Genomic DNA, 23919 nt, shown 5'->3' on the forward strand with positions numbered 1-23919 from the left:
GAATTCAAAATACATTGGCAGCCAGTCAACATATGTGCAACCTGGAGCTAGAGACAGTTTTTATGCCTATATAGTGCCTAAACAGTAGCTGCAGGATATGTGACATAACTAGAGATATGGGAGAAACTGGAGCTATTACAGAAGTGATAAGTATCATGGAAGAGTCCAGACTAATTATAAGAGTAAGAGGCAATATTTAGTAAAAAATCATATTTCTTTAGTTTTACTGCTAATGGAACAACTCATTAGCAATTTGCTAATTTCAAACATGGGTTCAAAGGAGGGTTCAGGTCCTAGTGTCATTCAGACCTTTTTCTTAATTGAACAACCATATGTTTCCATAGTATTCAGGAAAAAAATAGGAACATGTCATACCATGTCTTCTGAAGTCAGTTTCAAATTATACAAAAATAGACTATACAGCCACAACTCATATTATCCATTGTATGTGGCTGCTAAATTTTCTTCCCCTAGCAATACAAGTCCAATTAAGGAGAGGAGAAAGTCCAAGAAGTACCAGTCCTCTGAAAATAAAATGATCATAAGGAGAGAGGTCTGCGTATCTGGGAAGAAGAGGATTACTGCTCAACTTGGGACTTAAAACCGAGGTTCAGCTTCCATATAACTTTGGAGAAATCTCTAGTTCAAAGGTATATAGGTATTGATTCAGATTTGTTGGGCTTTGCGGTACTGTATATGCTTGCCAAGGAAGCCATTATCAGCATAGTTTCCTGCTGATGTCTAAATTCCCATGTCCTCGTCTCATAACAATAGCTCAAGTAACCGAACTCCAGTTCTCCCAAAATTTAATTGCATTACACATAGCAGTACCTTTCTTCTATGCCCTCTTGGCTTCTACGCACCTAGTGGCTGTTTCAGAGCCATGCACATAATGAACATTTGGCAAGCACATATGGATTGGGTGGTCACCTGCTAAGCTAAGGGGAACAGATACCTTTTCTTCTTGTGTATAACTTTTTTCCTACTGGCTATTACTAGTACTCTTTTCTCTTCACAGAGAGTTTTTAACATAATTTTCAAGTTGAAATGCAAAAGCTAGTACAGGAGGGCACTTGTAGCCCTGTAGCCCCATAATTATATCACTGCCACTGCTAGTAACAGGTCTTGAACTGACTTTGCAGAGCTTCAGGACTGAGGATTGTTAGGTTTATCTGAATTTGTCTTGGCCTGCTTGGAGTTTTGTTTTAGCTTGTTTAGCTATAACAGATTTTTTTCTACTGACCAGGTTGCTATGCTGAATTAGTTTTACTTTTGCTTATCTTTCTGTGTTATAACCATATTTTTTCATTTAGATAGTACTAACAAGTAATTTCTCTGTGCAGAGAGTATTTTTGATTCCAGCATAATGAGGTAATAATAGCAGTGGTAGAGCAATACAGGCATGGTACAATAGCACTGCTATCGTACACAGGATGCAGTGCTGGGGAGTACAAGCACGGGGTAATAACAAAGAGGCCACAGGATGGCCCTGGAGACCCCAGGCGTATATACAACTTACCAGTGGTTACTTACAGAAATGCAGATCTGGAGCTGGACAAAACCAGTTTTCAGGGTAACAAAGAGAACAAATAAGCAAACAAAAAATCAAATGTCTATAAAATACATACTGCATAGAAAATTTGCATGTAACATGATATATAGAAAACTGGATGCAATGCGAAATTGCAGACCAACTGAGAGAGGACGAGGTGCAAAAGTGTGCCAGAACACATAAAAATAGTCTCAAATGAATGCAGAGTGAAGAAGAAATCATCAACATCATACTTCCCTGGCAAAGAAGGGGAAGAAACCCCAACATCAACATCATGCTCCACCCAGCAAAGAAGCCGGGACCCTGACCCTTTCTATAACCCTCTGCCTCATGCCTTCTTCTTGAGAAAGACTGGACCCATCGACCTTAGAACTGAGAAAGGCAGCACAAGGATGAGCAAGAGAAGTGTGTTTATAACAATTTTAAGTGTATTATTATTGAGATTTTTTCTGTAGTAATATTCTTCTCTTTATTTTCTTCCTTTTTTTTTCTGCATTAATTAGATTTAATACTTCATTTGATTATTTTGTCGAGATTTCAGTTATGCCAACCATAAATTCTTGGCTTTACATAACAGGTGTATTTCCTTTTTGCTTGTTACAAGATTTCAAGTTTAACAGAGGGATAGACAGAAAAATGAATGCAATGATCGTATAAACTCTATTTCTTTAGAAGACAGGCTAAGAATTAAGGTCCAAGTGCCTTAACTGAGTAGACAGAATCTACTCTCTCCTATCCTATATCTTGCCCCTATATGATTCTCTGCTACTCAAGTCTTGTCAAAGATTAGAAGAGCTAAGCCTTTCTTTCACAGCATCAGTGCGGATACTTTGGCATCAAAAATCTACATAGCAACACCAATTCAGCATCAGACTGAGTCTGGTGGGTTGTCATTATTTAGTTAAAACTGCAGTAAGGGAAATTTCCTTTAGAACTTAAGAAAAGAGTCATAATGAAAAGAATGGTTAAGACCGGAAAAGACTAGATAGAGAGGTTGTGGAAAAGCCATGTAACTGGAGCTTTTCAGTAACAGGTTAACCAGGCTACTAGGAACAGTACAAACGGAGTCCAGTCTGACTTGGGGCAGGGAGATGGACCAGACGGCCTCTTAAATTCTCACTCAGCTCTATTTCTGTGATGGTTTTACACATAACGCATTAACATTTAATTGCTAGTCCGCACTTTTCCCTTTGTTCTTGGTCTCTAACTGAGGCTAGAAGCTTATTTGTTCTGTAGTGTAGAGTGCAAAAGAACACTCAAAATCACAACACCAGATATGGAAACTACCTCACTGAATGAAAAATAGTAGCTAATGCTTCTGTGGAAGTCTAAATCAACCAGTTGCTCCTGTATGTATAATTTCTCCATTTCATTCGGTAGAACCCGAGGGACTGTGGAATTTTCATGATTTCCTTGAGACTCTGAGCACCTTCTTTGCAACGATGATGAAAAGGATTTATTCAGGACGTTTCTTCTGCATCGCATTGTGCTGAAATACACAATGTGAGAATATCTGGTTTGTAAGGACATCTGGTTTGAAAAGATATCTAGTTAATAGCTTTTCAGTACACAAGAAAAAGACAATGTACAGAACAAGTTCTAAACTGAACCCCGGGTACACAAACCCTAATGAGCAGTAGATAACAGAGACACTTTACCTTTTACTTTTTACTTAGACTGAGAAGCCAAACATTTCTGGGAGAACAAAAGACCTGGCTAACGCCGAGACTCAGCGAGTTAAACACAAAACGCGCGTTGTAAGGCGTCAAGGCTCCCTCTGCTGGTGTTTCATTGTATGCCAGTCCGGAGGTAAAACACAGAAGTGCACTGTTTACTTCCAACTCTTTATGAAGGTTGCAGTAAATAAATTAACATTTTTGCTAGCCTGATTACAGCCATCTTTGAATTGTTGTAATGTGCACTGATCTGAAAAAGAAAAAACTTTCTCACACTAGTTTCTGAGGAAAACATAGCAGCCGCATTTCTGTGCATTTGAGCTATTATAAACCTAAAGCCGTTCACTTTAAAAAAGTTTATACAAGTTGCAATATTTCATACCTACTACTTCCAAGGAATACATGATTGCTCAGCACTGAAGACGCTCCGTTCAGAGATTCAGTATTTCATTTTTCAGAATGTTATAAAAGCCTATCTGGAAAATAAGGCTCAGTTGCAGGCTCCTTTCAAACAACTCAAACTTTTAATCCCAAATGAAACTTCACCATGATGATGCTGAGCTAAGCAGTTTTGAAATTAAAACGGAAGAAACTTGAGCTACTGGTGCAGAGTGTGAAATAACTGAATAGCGATCATAACTGGAACACAGATATACAATCTACAGAAAGAATATAAATAAAATTATTTCATAAGAAAATTAGCTCATAAAATGAGTCAAATCGTGGATTTCTGAGGCCTGAAGATGGAGCTATTGTGCAGTTTCTGATTACAGTTAATAGATGAAGCAACATTTACTTAAAATGTGAAAAAGGTAGTTTATTTTAGGATGTATTAGGACATATTCCTAGTACAGTTAGAAGAGGCAGTAGTATAACATTACTGGAATTTTGCAGTTTGAGCACCCGTGTTCAAGAAAGATTAATTAAAAATAGAGCAAAGGCATACAATACAACTTTAAGAAGTAGATTTGTTCAGTCTTGCAGAGTAACTGTTGTAAATAAATATGTGGGGGTTATGACTATATTAAGGCAGTATGAGATATGGGATTACAGTTACAGAGAAATGCAGTTTGGAAAGGACCTCTGGAGCCCATCTGGTCAGCTCATTGGGCCAACTTAGAGCAGATTGCTCAGGGCTGTGTCCATTTGAGTTTTGATAATCTCCAAGGATGGAGATTCTCTGGGTTACAATATGGGGTATCTGCTCTCTTTAGGAGAAAAAAAAAAAATCCTACTATCTTTTTGAAATTTCCTTTTTTGAAACTTATGTCTGTTGCCTCTCATCCAATAACTCAAGAAGAGTCTGACTCCCATTTTGTCTATATCATTCCATTACGTAGTTGTAGGCAGTAGTAAGAGCTTTGCTTAGCCTTTTTGTTCCTAAGGAAGATCAAACTCAGTTTTTTCAGTTCTTTACATATCATGCACTCTAGCCCCCTACTCATCTCGGTGGCCCTCCACCATACACTCCAGTATTTTTAAGTATATCGATAAAGGATGATTTAAGCCAAAAGAAAATATAGATAGAGAAGAACAGACTGGCATAGTCATATTTATACGAGTAAATTTACAATGGAGTCAGAAAACATTTCTAATTCATAGAATGTTAAGAGTCTAAAAGAATCAGCTAATACTTGAAGGTACAAAACATACCAGTTTTACCACAGAGTTTCACCATTTTTCAAAAGAGATTATACAGTGGGCTTTCCTGGTAGAGCAAAGGACAGATCTCTGTGTTTCTACATTCTCAAATCATCAAGATTTTATGTGAAGAAATATAATTTTTGAAAAATATGATTTACCCTTAATGTAGACTTAAGTCATGCAGTCGTGAATGTTCATAGGTACTTACGACTGTCTAGATTCAGTTTAACATCCAAAAAAATAGTTTTTGTGATCATTAGTATGTAAAGAATGTGTTTAATACTCTGGATCAGATCCTTTGCTAATGTGAACATGTGCAATTTAAAGGATTTAAATGCATATTTTTGTGCAGAGTAGCAGACAACAGCATTTACAGGACTTAAGAGCTATATGAATATTGCTTACCTGCCATCTTCCCACTGTGTTACAGCTAGCAGTGGCTTATGTGTACTTGCTAGTCTTATTTATTCTAATCTTTGGCTCATCTGAGCATAAAATTATAGGGTTGGAAGAGATCTTCCTCACCTTTTACTTTGAGGAAGGATCAAACTATACCTATTTCATTTTTTGTAGTTATATTAATTAAGTAGTTGTAAGTTGCAAAAGCTTTCAATTACGAAGTTTTCATGACCTCCTAGATGATCTATTCCAGGGCTTCAGAATATCCTTGCCACTAAAAAGCGTTTTCTTGATTACCTTGAATTTTACTTTATGCTGTTTGAACAAAGTCCTTATCCTATTGTCACAGATCCATTCGACTTAAGGATACCATGTATGAGAACTCTAGTAAGAGGAAAAAGAGGCCCTTGGAGCAGGAGCATCTTCCTTGCTGGGGACTTAAAAGTTAGGCAAGTTTGGAAAGCCAGGAATTCAAGACCGAAATAAGGAAAATGCGGTAATGTGATTACATTAAAAAAAAAAAAAAGAAAAAAAAAAGACAATGCAAATATCACTTTGAGCAATTGTGGAAAATCACAGTTTTAAGAGTTTGAATTGGTAGCAAGGCAGGGAAGTTGTCTCAGATTTGCAGGAAGTGGGGAATTTAGTGGCAGACATCTAGCTTTTCACCACATAATAGCTATATGGCCACTCAGACTTGGCCATTATTGTGATAAAATCCTTTTCATAAATTGATAAAACTCCACTCCTAAAAGAACATCTTAAACATTATCCTTTAATTTACATGCCTAGTAGCAAGTAATTATCTCTCCAATGTTCTTAAAAGCAGCAATCATAGGCTTTCTCAGCCTTGTTTTGCAAGATAAAATAAATCTGACCTTCCTTAAACCTGGCTTTTTACTCTTCTGATGGTAAGTGCCCTTCTCACCAATTATCCCACCGTAAAATAATTGTTTCATGATCATGGATTATCAAGCTATGCTTTGGTTTTCAATTAGGCTGTACCATTGCTTTGCACAATGACCATGATATTTCCCCTCTTTCTAACGGGAATACAACGCTTGATACAACACAAAATTATGATTTTCTCTCTTATGGCTGTGCTATGATAACACCTCATAATCATCCTGCAGTTACCTCAAACACCCACATCCTCCTGCTTCTCAGTCCTTCCAACTGATGAACTTATGAACAGTGAAATTATTTTCTTTTTAATCATGTAAAGGGATATTTCTGTATTTTACATGTGAATACTGAACATTTGAATATCATTGCCTTTCTGTGGGCTATGGTTCTAAGGACCACGACTATCCTTGGCGCAGGTCTGTTCCATTCTGCATCTCCCAGTCCTGTTTTCCTAATTGACCATAATGGGGTATCTTTCAGAGCATATTGTATCATCCTTTTCATGGAACCAGAATATTAATGGCTCAAACACCCAAACTCATCAATGCTTCTGAGTCATGCGGATTAAGCCTGTGATTATCCAGTTCTTATATCACGTTCTGTGTTGATCATGTACCCCTCCACTTCCATGAATGAATGTTATCAGCCCCTTCTAGTGCCAAGATCCCTAAGCAGCACCTCAGATTAATGTTCTTAGACTGCTCTATACCTGAAGAGGCTTATTCAGAGCTAGCCATGATATCTTGACATGGTATTGCACATACTGAATGGAGAGAGCTTTAACATCTCTCAAAATGATTCAAATGCTGCATGGGATTAAACTTTTTTAAACCACTGCGGAGACTTCTGTTCACATCCCAGTCCTTCTAGTCTCCTCTTTAACTATTACTTAGCACTATCATTTTATGTTATTTCAAATAACTCACTGTTCTTGAGGCAGGATCCCTTTTCCCTTTTTGTAACAATCTCTTTCACTACAACCTATGTTTGTTACGGCTTTAAGTACTCATGAAAGCTTGAATGAGGTCCAGAATATAATTGCTATAAGAGCTGTTTGCCTCATTGATAGATTTTTTGTTAATCATGCACAATATCTATCATAACCCCTTTCAGCTAGGGTGGGTGGGGGAGGAAGGAAGGGGCTGGAGGCAAAAGGACCCTTTCTCCTTTCCAGTCCAGGGCAGATAGAGAAAAGATTTACATTTAAGTCAGATATTTGGAGAAGTCTTTAGGTCAGTGAACAGTATGTTTAAGATGTACAAAACAAGACTAGTTTAGAGAATAAGAAATCTTATTTTCCTGGGGCATTTCACAAAATGTCAAAAGGAACATATTGTAGAAACAGTGCTAGCTGTTTGCTGGACAGTTCTCGTCTGGACTAGTATCAGTCTACTTCCTGAGTTTTACCGTGAGTTATTTCTCTTCCCACATACATATAATACAAGTTTTACAATACTCAGCCAAACTATTTCACATCACACTCTGCTCCAACTCATTCAACAACATATATTCTTTATTAGATCCATTCAGAAATATTCCTGAAGATATATATGTATCTATACAAAATAAAAGTAAAAAACAGACAGGGAAAACTAAGTTTTAACTACTATTTTAGGAAAAACAAAACTTGATTGTTCCTGTAGCATAATGGTTACATACATGAATTTACAGCTATTTAAGACGAGGGTGGTATGTTGTCTTAGAGAGAAAGAAAAAAAATTCTAACTCTTTTATAGTTAAAAATGTCAAGTAAGAGCAAGAGACATGTTCTGTCACAATAAGCTATCACTCACACAGGGATTGTTAATGACCTTTCTCCAACAGTGCAAATCAAACGTAGTTTTATGGTATGCTGAATCCACAGCTGTCCTTCAATATTTTTCTGGCTTACGTGAATGCATTTTCTTCTAATGGAAACAAGAGTACAGAAACAGGAAGGGAAATGGTATTGCCTCATCCCAGTACAGATTCACCTCTTGTCCTAACATGGTTAGGGCATGCACTAAGAGGTAATAGCAGGTAATTACTCTGAGGTGTCTGAACACAGCCTAAGAGAAACAGTAAGAGTAAAAGTTACACAGAAATTTCTTTCATTTGAAGAATAGAATAGTCAGGGTCTATCCTACACTAAATCTTGTGCTTGTAAATCCAGTCTTGTACTCCCAGTTAATCTGAGGACCTCTACTGAAACACATGGGCCATTATTTTGTTTTTAATTAATTAAATATAGGAATATCCCAGCATGCTGAGATCCAAGCCCTAATTCATTAGATCCAAATATACAAGGAATCAATTTCCTGTCTGAAAGTACTGTGCACTCACCTGGAATGCATATTCCAGCCTTAACATATTCAGAGAAGGGAAAAACTGCTGCTATACAAAAGAGTATAATACAGAGAGTAAATATTGGGAGCTGCAAGATGAGACAAGTACGAAGATGAATCATCAAGATTTTTTTGCTGGGCCTTTGCAGTTATATTCCCATATATCTAGAGCACTCAAATAGAAAAAAATACCCAATGACCATGTGATAGTTTCAGAACGTGACCAACTGTATTCAAAGTTAAAGATTTAGCCTCCTCTTCTGTGCCCCTCTCCAATTACGCTATTGAGCTTATAGAGGCCTAAACCTTTGACTAGGAACTTTCTCTGTGCTTTTATAACCCATTCAACTAATTTTAATAGGAAATCAGACAAGGCTGGAAAAACTCTGTGACAAAAGATAATCATCAGTAAACCATTTTTACACTACTATTTACTGATCTAGGTACCAAACTATTTGAGGGTCTGCTCTTTGTCCTTTACCACTGAAAGAAGCCTCATTATTTTATCCAGTTGGTAATGACAACTTTATAGCTAATGAGCTATAAAGTTTAATGCATTAAGTCATCTTCAGCTTAGTATATGAAATACTAAGGCCTTACTCAAGTCAGATAAACATGTTTTGATTCATCCAAATTCTTAATCAAGGTACCTTTGATCATAAAATTATTTTCATATTTGAAACAGTTTCATATTTGATCAAAATAGCTGACAAATTTTATTGACAAGATTGAGAAAACCTGAGATCAAATTTTACTGCAGCATTCATTTCACCTTTGTCCACTTAAAAGCTGAGTCTAATCCTAGCTAGTTATTTAGCCTTACCTCTTACCACTGTAACCCTGGAAAGAAATGTAGTTGGAGAACGTGTAAGCTTCCTGGAAATGCACAAGTGTCTGGTGGCTGGTCTCCACATGGGACCAGATGGGATATGTCCAAAGATGCTCATCAACCAGCTAGCTGGTTGATGTCATTGTGAGACTACTCTCTATCATATTTGAAAGGTCACTGTAGTCAAGAAAGATTCTTAATGACTAGAACAAGGAAAACCTTAAGAAAGGCAAAAAGAAAGATCTGGGGAACGTTAAGGCAATCTACCTAACCTTAGTCCCCAGAAAGACCTTGGAGAAAATTTTCCTGGAAACCATCTCAAGGTCTAAAAAGGATGGTGATTAGGAACAGACAGCATGGATTTTATCTATAAAGTATACTTTCTTGTATCTAGAATGTATTCTAGATACACAAATCAACAGGCTAATAAAAATCATAAGCTACACTCCTTAGCCTATTCACCAGAAATGATAAATTTGTTACAGAACCACTCAACACTGATCTCTTCAGACACTTAAGCTTTTCAGCATACCCATTAGGAGACTGCTTTGTTTAAAAATGTCAAACACTTGATAGCTGAGACTGATCAAAGAAAATGATGTTGATCAATTTGAGGATAATAGGTTTAGTTTAACTGCTGCTGTGGTGATATTATTTTGGAGTAACTAAATAAGGTACTTTAAGTAGACTGATCAACATTATATGTAAGTGGGGTTGGAGTCATCTGCCCTAAGCGAGAATTTTTGGCTGCTAGACATCTAAGCTTAAGCTACTTCTTGTAGGTTCCCTGTTACAAACAATATACATTTCAAGAGATCAGTCCTGACATAGTGTTTAAGATAGTGCCAATATCTCACTTTCTAGAGTTGCCTATTTACCTTCATCGATTACTAACAAAACCCCAAATGAATAATTGAGACTAAGGGCATATTAGTGTTTTATTCTGGGTCAGGACTGCACTTTTGAAACAAATCTCCTGATTATGAGTGGAGAGAATGCTTTGATTTGCATCACAGAATTATCTTGCGACATGAATTCCTTTGAGAAGTAAACTAGAAGATGCATCACAGGACCACACCTGCATATTTATTTGCTCATTATTTGACAGGATGAGACTAGAGTTAATTAGAAATGAACTCTCCAAAACTCATACAATGTAGGCATCCACTCCTCCACACTGATTGCTTTGATTTTACGTATTCATTCCTATTACTCACATCATTTGCTATTGAATACATAGCCCATGATGACTAAATTTTAGACAAATGAATTTAACAGAGATGAATCTCACTTTAGGTATCCAGTCACTAACAACTCATTCACATTTAAGATTACTCAGTTATTTTACTGTGGGTTACAGCTTACCCTGTAGTTTGCAGAATCAGATAAATTGTCTACTAATTTTGTGATTTAGAATTCCTCTTCATTTATTGACTTAAAAAATAAATTATTGACATAAAGAGCTTTATATGTGTATATGTTGCTGGATGTACAGAGGCCTTAAACTGACACTTGGAAGGTCCCCATGAATGCCATTAACATAGGCCTTGGGAGAGAGTTGTTTCCCAAAGACCCTTGGGGAAGGAATACTATTTTCCCCTGAAGACTTCTTAGTTTTCCTGCCTCCCACTGTTAAGGGGAATTTGAAAACAAATGAGCTTTGCTATGACAGAAAACATAGAAGACTATGACCCACTATAGATCCCCATGTTCTCCACTGAGGTCCCGGCTTGTAAGCATGATAATAATTCTAATACATTCTTAGGCAGATCATTAAGCTTCCCTTCAGGGAGGACTGGCCAAGCAGGTCTACAAGACTTGGAACAGACTTCCAAAAGCCATGGCCTCCTGGTATGCAACCCAGACAATGAGAGTGACTGATGAGTGAGGTGCTGGAGTCAAAATAAATTTGTCAACTGAAAATCTCACTGGTGGATCACAGGTAATTAGTTGTGAGCAGAACTCACTAAAGGTGGATTTAATGTTTCACTCGTGTATGTTTTTGTTATACTTTGTTGTATGTTTATATTTATATTATTGTTTATATTTTTTCTCCACTTTGTTGCATTTTTTCAAGCTTTATTCTAGTTCTGTTGTTCCTTTTCCTTTCTAAATGGTCTTTGTTGCTACTTTTAGCACCTCGCAGAAAGTATACCCAGCAATGGTGCTATCCATTTTAAGAGTTGCTGTATGAAACCCGGTAGATCAATGAGAAGACTATACAGAATCTTGTGTTTTAATAAAGGAAAATATAAGTGTTTTACTCAAAGTTGCTGAAAAATCTACAGAAACAGAATGAAGATTATCCTTTTATTCCATTCTTTTATTTTAATGAAAAAAATATTCCTAGCCATACTTTGGAGGTTATGCTTTCCCTAAAGATCAAAATCCATTTTTTGTGCTTGTTACTGGAAAATAAAGAATTGAAAGGTTATGAAAGAGAAACCGTTTCTGTTGGGTAAGAGGTGAAATTTGCCTCTCTATAAATTATGATTACTTATATTATACGAGCATGCAAATCAATTTGGGATTCATTTTTCTATTCACAGTACAGACAGATAGAGAAAAAAAGATATTTCTTTGATCGAAGATCACTGTGATTGGAAATTTCTATATCATTTGATGGTTTTTGGAAAATGAAAAAGGAAGTTCGCTTCCTCTAGAGGACATAAGAGCAGCACTCTATATGCATAAGAGGAATATGTTACTTTTTTGGCAGTCCTGGGGTATTGACATATCCAGTCAGTATGTACATGTATAGAAAAGAGAAGAGGGGAAGAGAAGGGGTTCCAAGAATACAGGCTTATGATCAAATCTCAATTTATAAAGACAGATCATTTTCTAATATAAACTATATCACACCAAATTAACTTTCAACTCAATTACGTACCAGTAATATGAAGAAAATTGCCATCAGTTACAACTTGCAATTGAATACCCAAGATCACGCATGGCAAACAGATCAATCCTACAAGAAAAATGGCATTTTGGAATGCAGAATTGAGATGATCAATAGAAAATAGATAGTAACTTATAATTCCACACCTTGCCACTTTTCCAAACTTATGCTAAACTATTCAAAAGATATTTTCTGGGGTCTTGGCTCCTCAATAGACCAGATCAGGCACCCGGCCTGAGCATAACATGGCTTCTTTTCAGGCTGCAAAATATAATCCTTCCCACTGAACTTAGGATAGCAGGGAAATGTCCTGGGGTACTCTGGAAGGAAAAGAAAGTCAGTGTATCAGACTAAATGCCAAACTAAAGTCATGAAGTGTGAGGCAGCTGTGAAATTCCTCAAGTCTCATGGTTAAGTCATGGTCATGAAAGTTTCATTTATGGTCAGGAAACCTAAAGGAATTTAGGGGAAAAAAAGAAATCAAATCAATCTGGATTTGACAGGAATGTAGTCTACATATAATTGCCCATTTCATGAAATGAAACCATGAAGCAATGAAACAAAACAAAAAATAAGCTACACATGAAAAAGTTGTTGAAAGTTATTGTAAAGTGAGTTGGCTAATTTGTAGGAAGGGCGGAGACTGCTTAGACTAAAGAGAAACCATTCTGTGCTACCCTGAACAAGAAAAATGAAAGTTAGGAATTGAACAACATTATGAATTTGCACAGTGAAAAATATAGTCCCTATTCCAAAGAGAGCAATCTAAAGCATTAGAAATTAGAAACCGTGATACATGAAATGTTTTAGCTATACACATAGGCAGATTGTGTATAACTATCCATGTCATAATGCTTCCTAAAGCCCACTTTAGAGCTGGCTGAACATTTGTTACACAGACATAACTTTTTCGCTCATTCATAATTACGATTTAAAAAAACAGACTGCCTTTTCAACCTTTTTATTGCTTTTCTCATTACTTTCAGGTTATATTTATCAATAACTTTTTATATAACAGATTTTAAGATCTTATTTTCCCCCATAGTTCAAAAAGTAAAATACAATCACTATAAAAGTTTGATTTCAAAAATTATATATGCATGTATATGTATATATACACACATTGGTTTATAATATCTTGTAATTATCTAGGTACCATTTAAAATATCTTTCTGCATGGATGAAAATAAGCTAGTACCTCTCATTTTATCTTGGGATAAGAGACACATAAATCTGCTATTCTATACTGCTTTTAAAGATTCACATATTTAGAGAGAATTATATTTGTAGTAAAGTATGATTGAATACCACAGAACGTTAGAGAGTTTAATAAATACATAACAATAAAATTAAAATATTATTTCATATATCCCTCCTAAAATCATGAATTAGTTTGTGCTAAAATTTTAAACTAATTGAAAGTACATAATTGTATTGTCATGTTTTCTGTCATGTATGTCTGTCACGTTCAGAAATAAAAGTCTCATGATTTGAGTTTCTAGGTCATATGAAAAGTCAGGTATAGATTTCTGAGGCCAGTTTTTACAATGTCCTTTTGTAACGAAGGTGCATTTTCCCATAAATAGCCTGCTTAAAAGAAAGAATAAGACTCTCTCATACTGATGACTGCTACTGCAAGTCAAGACATATCTCCTTAGTACTGACCATCAAAGTTAAGTACACCATATATATCTTCCAAATGTCCACTTTTGGGAACTGAGAAATACACTGACTTTATCCTCTCCACATTCATTACCCCCATTTCCCATTCATTTTGCACCTAAGTTAAGCTCTCCTGAAGTAAAATGATTGTAAGGACACAGAAACTGAGAAATGCTTAATATATGAATCAATTTTGAAATAATCTTTTATAACTTTGTCAACTGCAAGTAATTAACATGCATTATTAATATTTATGAAAATCTCTTTAATTTAATTCAGTCTTGTTATACAACCAACAGATGGAGGTAGACCAAAACCCCATATTAGCAGTTTCCAAGCTGCATCAGTTCACTTACTGCCTTGTAAAAAATCTATTTTAAATACCATATTAGTGTACTTGCTTTGCATGTGTTACTCCGTACTTTAAGCATACCTGGACAACTGCCATAAATCTAAAATATTTTATTACAAATGAGGCTGGCACTGTCCGGATTATGAGCTTGTACTCCGTTAAGCAGAGGACAGCACTGACCTTAGGACTCCTACACTCAGGTTACAGGTCTATTCCCTGGGCATTACATAAAGGAAGGTAACTTGCCATGAATTTTAAAAGAAATACATTATTCTAAGTTTTCCCAAAGGACAAATACGATGCTTAGTCTCAGGAAGCTTCCAACTATACTGCATGGTAGCAAAAGTGAGGTCTTTACTTTTAGCACACAGACGGCTAACGTGTCAAATCTACAGAAGAGAATGAGAAACAGAACATGCAGTCCTCCTAACAGAACCCATTTCTGATGTGCCCTCACACTTCTGCTATATTTTTACAGATGCGGAAAATTCATTTCTGGAGGATGTGCTTGAGAATTGAGTACATTATATTTTCATTGGAAAAAACTTTGCATTTTAGATCATTTTGTCTTTTCTTGTTGCTTCCCCCTTCTTTTTTTTTTTTTTATCCCAGCTTTTTTCCATGCAATAATTTGTAATTTACTATCAACTTAAAAGTTGAAAGACCTCTCAATATTTCTAGCTTCATTCACTGTGTGAACGTCTTAAGTAGTATTAGAAAACCTTCCTGCAGGCAGGTGGAATCTTGTGAATATGTAGTTTTCCTAAGTTATAGGTTAATGTACATTGAACAGCTATTATAGCTGCTACAGAATATAAAATAGCTATTATTGTGCACTTTTTATATATATAAAGTATATATAAAGTATATATATTTGGGGGGAAAAGTAGCTATAACAGTAGGCAACACTGTCTGTTTCTGTAAAAGGATTGTTTTGGAACAATTCCAAAAAGTATTAGAATTAATACCGAATTCATACTTTATGTTCAAAACTACAATTCTGAAAGCCCATTCTGTGGAGGTTTCTGCCTTAAGTCTCCCAAATCCACCAATGCACATCCCACATAGTCATTCATGATGACTTAACCCATGACACCACTTGCCAACCTGTCCTGTGCCCTAGAGAACCTCCACTGCATGGGCAAGGCACACAAGCACCTCATTTATAATAATGCAGTCATGATGAATGAGATGTGCCAATTAATGTGAATATATCCAACAACAGACAACACAGAGTAAATAATAATCATTCACTCTTCTCTCCTTGTGGAGGTAGTATTCTCAGGACATGTATGAAATCACATCTCATCATGTTGGCACGTGCCGACAGAAATGCACATGCACAGAAGACCCGTAGAGATAAAAAAGATGAAGGGTGCCTGCCCATGTAGGCCTTTCCACCTCTGTAACCTGCAATGTAGAGAAAAATAATTGTTCTTTCCCACTAATTTGCTTTCAGATTCAGTCCCTCAAAACGATGTTGAAAACTGCCTCTTTTCAACCTACATTTGCTCTTTATTTGGTGGAAAGCCAATGGAAGCTGCAGTTTGCTTGGGAATTTGGCTGCACACGCAAACCACATCTGTCCTCCAACTACACGAACGAAGGTATATCACACTTTCAGTACCAGATACTACCTATATCAAAGAAGAATGTACATATTTCTCTGTTAGCTTAGTCTCTCAGTGTAGATAATATTTTCAGATCTGTTTTAAAACAGGTGACTCTTTATAGGTACTGCTTCTGGAACCTTTGTGTCCAGCTCAGGAGTCCAGATTCATGTTAGGAATTGAGGTAAAGATAGCATATAAAGAGGCATAGCACGCTTGTGGAGTTTTGAAAAAAGGAATAATTTTCCCATTGATAGCTTCCCTCCTAGCTCTATTTGTGTTTCCATGTTTTACTAGTCTTTATGCTGCCTTTTACTAATTCCTCCCCAAAGAAGAAATTTAAGCTAGTAAACATAAAACCTAGTTTTTTTTATAAGAATTTACCATTCTTCCACTGATGTTATACTCTTGTAAGCCAGTATTGGTTATCCATGTGTTCTACCATAAATGTCAATAATTTACGCTTTCAGTACTTAAGTACATGGTTAATCCATTCAAAATTTTGAATGTATTTAAATGCAAGTATGACAGAAATTCTAGGGAAGTCAATGAGAATTAAATGGTTACTCAATCGTAATTTTAAATTTTAAGTATTAAATTATGAACTGTCACACCATTGAACTGTGCAGCTTATCAACAAATTTTCCATTATATTTTTTCTTTGTATTCTGTTCTGATGGAATTGAATTAACTACTAAAAACTAAGTGTCAACAGGGCTTATGTTCACACATGTTTTGGTATGAAAAGGGTGAGTTTATGGTAAGTTTTGAGAAAATCATAAGGTTAGGTATGGCCATCATTTTCAAAATCACAGATGATTTTTGATCGATTAGTTACTGGACGCATGATTTTTGGAGACTGGGTGATCAGTACTTTCAGGAAGCCAGGCCTTTTGAATGTGTCTCAATCTGGATGCCAAAATAGTCATGACTAAAACTCTTAATATCACCATATTGTTAAAGAGGTTATAAAAACCACAGAGTTCTTCCAAACATGAACTCAGGAATATCTGTCATGTAGAGCTCTGTCGTTGCATGAAAAACTATTCACAGGAATAAATGAGCAAGAATCCAGTAAGCATTCTAAAACAGGTGCATACATTTCAGGAATAGAAAGCAATGAGCATTAAAAGGAAATGATACCAAAAGTGGTATGGATTAACCGTTCTCTAAGATTCAGACCCAGCCTGGAATGTCTAACTAATCTGATAGTCAGAAGAGATAGATGTTTGTACAACTTATTTTAACAGGGGAAAATGTGGTGATGATAATCTCTGAAAAAGGGGTAGCTTTTATTTTATAGCCCTTAACTGGATTTTAAATCATAATTCAACCTTGCTGAGTTTAAAAATTCTGAAGGATGTTTACTTTATCCTACACTTTAAAAAAAAAATATGATGAAACTTCTTAAATTACTAAATCCATCCTCCAGCTCTGACACACATTGTATCACATTATCCTTTTCAAAAACTTATCAAACTTTTATGTTAATACAAATTGTTTTATCACTATTCCAATGAGAAATTTGTTCCAGAATCCAAGAGCACCAGAGGTTGGAAACTTTCCAAATTACGATGAAATATAAGTGTATTTAAAAGGGTCCCTCTATGTACATAGTGGAGTTCCTCTGAAAAGAACTTTGCCAAGCATCCTGGAAGATCTGGCCCTAATGAAATCAGAAAGCCATTAATCCTCTGTGCTATTTCCCTGAATACCTGGAAGCTCTTTAAACTTCCAACGAATATGAAAGCACCTGACTGGATGAGATCTGATGAGTAATGATTTGAGTAATGATCTTGTCTGTAGTTGTTAGTCTCCGTGACTGAAGAGGCTAACCCAGATACGCCACTTAGTGGTGCTATATACTCAGAGCTTTAGTACTCAAATACCTTGCTTTCAATATGAATAAAATACTGGCATACAACCACAAATTAATTAAATCTGCTTTTTCTTCTGTACTAAAACGTAGCATGCTAGATCATGACCATACGGATTATTACTGCAGGAAAGACGAGTTTAAAAAAAAATAAATAAATAATTTTAATGGCAGATCATTAACCACAATCAATCTTTTCCATTTACCCCCTGATTTGTTGTGTATCTAGTGTCCTGATAGTCACAAAAATGTTACAGCCTGTTATAAAAGCTCATTTAAGTTACATTAAGCCAGGTTAGTATTTTTTTACACAATCTGAATTTATTTCCCAAGAAGCATCTCAAGCACCTATAACTGTCAGAAAATATTAATATTCTCCCCACTTTCCTAGTAAATATTTCAGTTTCATGATTTATCATTTTGAGCTACGACAGATTTGAAGGACAACTACCTAGTGGCAACCAAAAAAAACAATGTATCCTGCATAAATACACCTCCATGGTTTCCATCATACTGCAGCTGTCTCCACTAAGAATGGCACAAATACCCAAATTATGATAGGAAAAGTTCTTTAGGATACTCTGTGTTTGCATTTTAGCATCTCCAGACAGCTTATGGTCCCTGGCAATGTTATTAATACAAGCTCTTGCCTAGGTTCTTCTGCTTTAGTCTCTAATAACACTCAGGACTCTTTCTGCACAGAGCAACCCTCTCCTTAAATCCCTCCCAGTCGACACAATCCCCACTTTCACTATGGTTATTCTTTCAGAGAAAAGAACTGAAACACTGAAGGAAAAAGTGATTGCACAAAGGTCACCAAAAAGAAGAGTCTATGGCTGATCTGGAAGTCCAGATTTTCCAAGTTCCATTTTGGTGCTTTAAGGACATTTTATAACCTACATTTATGCCAGGCATAATACTTAAAGTAGATGGGAAAGTTAGAGGTTAACAAAGTCTTTATGATCCACCTTTTGGAAAAAGTGAAAGTCAATTTTCTAAAAGAGCTGCAAAGATACGATCATTTCATTTTCAGGACTCTAGTTTGCTATTCTGAACAGTGAGGTTACACGTTTAAATTCGGAACTGTTAGGATTACTTTTCCTGATCAGCAGGAAATCACCCTCTTTAAAGTGTGACTTTCACTTTCTGCAAATAAGCTTTATACAGTAAGGTGTGCCTTTTCAAAAAAGCTGGTTCATACCCAGACTAAAACGAGGGGGGAAAGCAACCCTCCCACACACATCCTTCCTATACAGAATGCCATCTTTTAACACAAAGAATTTTTGTAGTTACATACCAATACTGGGAGAATTCAGCTATTTCACTTTGAGAAAACTAGCTCTCTTTCTGTTTTGGGAAAACCGCAGAAAGGGGCCTAATCACAAAAAAAAAGAATGTGGTTCCTTATGCTGAATAAGAATTCTGAGAAATGTTTTTCTTCAGTTTATTCTTTCACAAGTTTGCAAGTGTTTTAATTAGAAACACAACTGAACAAAAATTTTGCCACGTTACTGCTGAGCAATTTTTTAAAGGAAAACTAAAACAGAGGGAGAAATGGTGTGTGTGTGTGTTGGGGGGGGGGAGCTAAAACATTTCAGATGCCTTGCCCCAGTCACTCGTGCAGTTCCAGTGCACAAATAGAAATGACACAAATATCCTGAAGTATGAAACTGAATGGAAAGAATGAAGCAGTACATTTTCAAACACACTGACAACTATCAGTTGCCTTTCAGACTACTGAAAAGAAAGTTTATCATTCTGAGAACAAACAAGTAGCATCTATGCCTCCGTTGCTAAGAGAGTTCAGTTTAATTTTTCAGAGGAACACACACAAAAATGATGTAGCTTTGAAAGTTTCTTTTTTACGTTCAGATAAGATTTTTTAAAGAGTTAGAAGTAATGTGAAATAATATGTTTCTTTTTCTTCCTCCCAAAGGAACATGCCTGAATTCTTTTGTCTGACAAGTGGCTATAAGCATTTATAAAGGTGAATATCTTTTGAAAGCTGACTTATTTTAGCTGTAAGAAAAGTACAGGAAGAATACTTATGATTTAGCCATGAGATACTATGCAGCAACCATTGTACCTCTACTATTCTGTAGTCTTGATCTCTCAAGAAGACACAATGGGTAAAGGAAGAAAGAGGAAGACGTAAGGATAAGAAGCATAGACAATCTTCATGCAACTGTCCCCCTCCCCCAAATGCTTCTCTAAGCTCTTCCTATGCAAAGTCCATTGAAGATGTATTAAATAACGTATATTTTCAATTTTTCCTGATGTTGAACCAAAAGTAAACACAGAACAAATATCATATGTAAAATTTAGTGTACCACTCTTTAAAGGTATTTACACTCAAATATGTAACATATTGTACAGTCTGAAACTTAATCAGTGGTTCTCCATATATGCAACTATGTACATACAGCACTATACAGTCTATTTAAAACATTTTACAGTGTTACTCAATTCAAACTGAAACAAATATTTTTAGTCTTATCAAAAAGGTCCACCATTTTAGGAGTTCATAACTGTTGCTTTATATAGTTACTTGTTAAAACTGAGTATCCAACTAGTAAACAACCACCTATATTAAATGCTAAGAATAAAATTTTTACTCTACTGAAGTTAATTTTGCACAGAACTTCAGTGGTCTGGAATTTCATTCTGGAAATTTAAATTAGTAATCAATAAATTATCACCGTTCTGATTTTTCTGCTAGGCATTGTAAAGTCAACTCCTCTGAACATAAATTGACCCCTAAGATTTAGGCCCATATGCGTGGCCAGCCAGGTAGGTAGCAAGGCATTAGGGTGCGATCGCGCTGAAAGAGGCAATTGCGTCAGAGGACGTTGTTCATGGTGCACTGACTCTGTCCAGCCAACACTGCTCCCTACTCCATACTGACAGACCCTTACAATAGACAGCGCCCTGAATGTTATCCATCCCTAGTGGCTGCATGTACCTTATGGTAAATATGTATGTCCTGTATCCAGAATCTACTGCTGAAAACAGGCTCGTGAAACTTCTCCATGATAAAACGAAACCTGCCTTGCCATACCTGTCTCACTACTTTGTTTACTCCCCAAAAAATGACAAGGATTGTCCTTAAGTCCAGATGTTAGATGCTCTGTCACGTTCCCTGAAAGCTGTGATTGGCAAGTGTACATAAAGTAGCAATAAAGTAAAATTATTAAAGGTGTGCAGGTGTCCTAGCAAGGGATAAATTAACAAAGGGCTATGGACGAAAGATGCAGATACAATCTTAGTGAGCTTCCCAGGTGGCCCCTAGGTATCTAAGTACGTTTGAAATATCCACTATTAGCCAATCTCCTTTTTAAAAAAAAAAACAAAAAAAAACAACAAAAAAAAACAGCCAACTAAATCAAAACTTTAAAAGTCTGGAGCAAAATGCTTTCTGCTTGGAAGTAACAGAACACTTCACATTTTGACAAACTGTATCAAAGAGAAGTTTTTGGTACTAGATTGAAGGGGCTCAGACAGGTATGAAATAACGGTAGAATTAGATGCTAGAGTTGCTTTGAATTTTAACGGGATTTAAAAGCCTCCAGGAGAAAATGTAATGAAAATATAGTAAAATTATTAAGCCATTTTCGAATTTGGCAGGGATGATCACTCTTGGAAGCCAATTCTCTTCAGCACCTTTGGCTATCCTAACCTACAGTCTGCTGGTGACTTCGCAGTATTTGGTGTGTGGGGAGATAACATACGTGTGAATACATATGCATATACACGTGTATGTGTGTGTGTGCATGCGCTTGTCTGTGTATTTCATATTTGAAAGTAAATACAATTCTGATAAAATTAAAGTTACATGCTCACACAGAATAATCACAGTTAAAAATCCACTTTTTTTTTTACTAGTATGTTTGATATTACTTATATAAGCATAAATTAGAATCATATGGACTAAATTTATAGGAAATTACACATTCACAATGTAATACAGAAAACAGAATATTTGTTCATACCAGAGAACAGTAAAAGTTGTATATTGTATCACCTATATATGAATATTTGCAAATTGTTAATAATTTTAATAATAAAACTGATGTAAAATCTAGTGGAAATACATTTTAATAAGCCACCCACATAGAACTTCTCTATTGCCTGGAAATTAACATACCTGAACAGAGAGAATATTGAAAGAAGGAAGAGTTTCACTCTGCATCAGCATCTAAAAGGAGGCGGTCAGAGGTTTCTAAGAGTGGGAGAAGAACATTTAAAAGGGACTGAGGGACCTGACAGAATGGTGCCCCAGGTATCCTCCAGAAGTGCACAATCAGGAGCCGAACCTCATCCACAAGGTAGGTTTTGATTATATTGCTAGATTATTTTTTTAGATGAGAATAATTTACTCATTTTATTTTTCCAAGTGTGATGTTAAATGTGTTTCATGAAAACTAAGTTGACTACAGTGTAACCTTGTATTAAAAAAACAATTTTAAATCAAGTTACAAGTTATAGGTACCAACTACAATTACTATAAGGCAAAAAAAAAAAAAACCTAAAAAAAAAAACCCTTTTTCTATTGTTTAATTCATTAGTTAGTAAAGCTGGCAGCAGTTTTAGATTTAGTCAAATTTACTTTATTAAATAATATGTCAATTTTCTCGATATTGCATATGTTTTTCCAAACAGAAATAGAGGAAAAATAGGTATTTTAGAAAGATAGAACATGATTAAATATATACATACATATGTCCATATTTTATATATATATATATGTGTGTGTGTGTGTGTGTGTGTGTGTGTGTGTGTGTGTGTGTGTGTGTATGTATGTATATATGTATGTATGTATATGTATGTATATGTATATATATAGGAACAGTGTAAAAATTAAGTTTTCTTGATTTTTTTTGCAGCTTATAGGTTGGATAATTCATTTATTACAAACTTTCAAGTGTTATGACATAAAAATTGAACTCATTAGGCCAGTCCCAGGATATCCGTAACACTATCTTCCTATTGGCTTCTATCTTAGGAAACACTATGTTTGCCCTCAAAAATTAGGCTAAATTATTATCAGTTTTAAGTGGCTGCAGTTGCACTGACTAAAGTTAAATCCATTTAAAGTTATAGTTATGGCCTTTATCTTTATTAGAAATATTACAGAGTAAAAGTGAATAAGTAAGAGCAAATTATCAACTGTACTTGTATGACTTTATAAACCTGTAAGAGAATCCTAATTATATTAACACTCTGTCCTTGTCTTCATTGTTCCAGAACTACAAAATGTATTTCCCCAGGAGCTTCCTCTTCCTCTTAACAGTCTGCCTAATTGCTACATCCCTTGGTAATCACCAAAGTAACAGTCATCAGTGCTTTGAAAGAGTGAAATGGAGTGAGCTTTTAAAGGAGAATGAGAAACTGGTATGTAAATGTGTAAAATATTGTCACAATTTATAGATAGATGTAGCTTTTAATCTTCTGTTTCTTCAATTTAGAGATAAGGAAGCCTTTCATAATAATTCATAATTGTCTGATTGCCATTTTTTACACTCTTTAAAAATATATATAGGAGCCAGAATGCCCCTTCTCTACAAAGCCAAAACTCTTAACTTCAGATTTTTTAATTCCAATTCATTCTGTTGAATCGATAACATTTGTGCTTCTTCGTAAAAAAAGTTCCACATCCACGACACAAATGTCACATATTCTGGTGTCCACTGTGATCCAGGATTTCTGCTCACTGGCATCAGCTGAAACCATAATACCACGGTTTGGACAATTTAGACTACGCTACCTGGGACATTTTAGAAAAGGAGAAAGAGGGAAAAAAGTCTTGCTACAAAAGCAGCTATAAGTGAAATGAATCTTCTTCACACACTCTTATGAGATATGTAGCATCCTGTAGGGATATAGTCAATCTTATACTTCCTTGTTAAAAGATTAACTGATTTAGTGATTTTCCTGTGAATCATTTCCACGATAAGCCTAGTTTTACACGTGCTTAAAATATCTACATTGATGTTTTGTTTAAGAACACGAGAGGCTTTTCTCTGGAGTGCGAGCAAGTGGGCAGTGAAGATCTGTGTTCCCCCGAGCAGATGCTAAACGCAGTAAGTAGAAAAATATAGGTATTTGATATTATTTCATCGTAACATCTCTGTCTCACACAGTCTATGTGCCTTGTCATGAGATTTTTACATCAGAATTATGGCATACCAAA

General features: G+C 35.7%; 1 long non-coding RNA gene across 2 annotated transcripts in view; it reads right to left on the reverse strand.

The window, feature by feature from the left end:
- Positions 1-2042: 2042 nt before the first annotated feature.
- The window catches only part of LOC138066278 (uncharacterized), a 46133-nt gene continuing 24256 nt past the window's right edge, over positions 2043-23919 (reverse strand). The window contains exon 3 of one of the 2 annotated variants that reach the window (XR_011139541.1): positions 2043-3041. This is a non-coding gene — a long non-coding RNA (uncharacterized lncRNA). The remainder of the gene's footprint in view (positions 3042-23919) is intronic. The other variant, XR_011139542.1, reaches the window with a different exon arrangement.

This window comes from Struthio camelus, chromosome 2 (genome assembly GCF_040807025.1).
Source record: "Struthio camelus isolate bStrCam1 chromosome 2, bStrCam1.hap1, whole genome shotgun sequence".
Taxonomy (NCBI): Eukaryota; Metazoa; Chordata; class Aves; order Struthioniformes; family Struthionidae; genus Struthio; species Struthio camelus.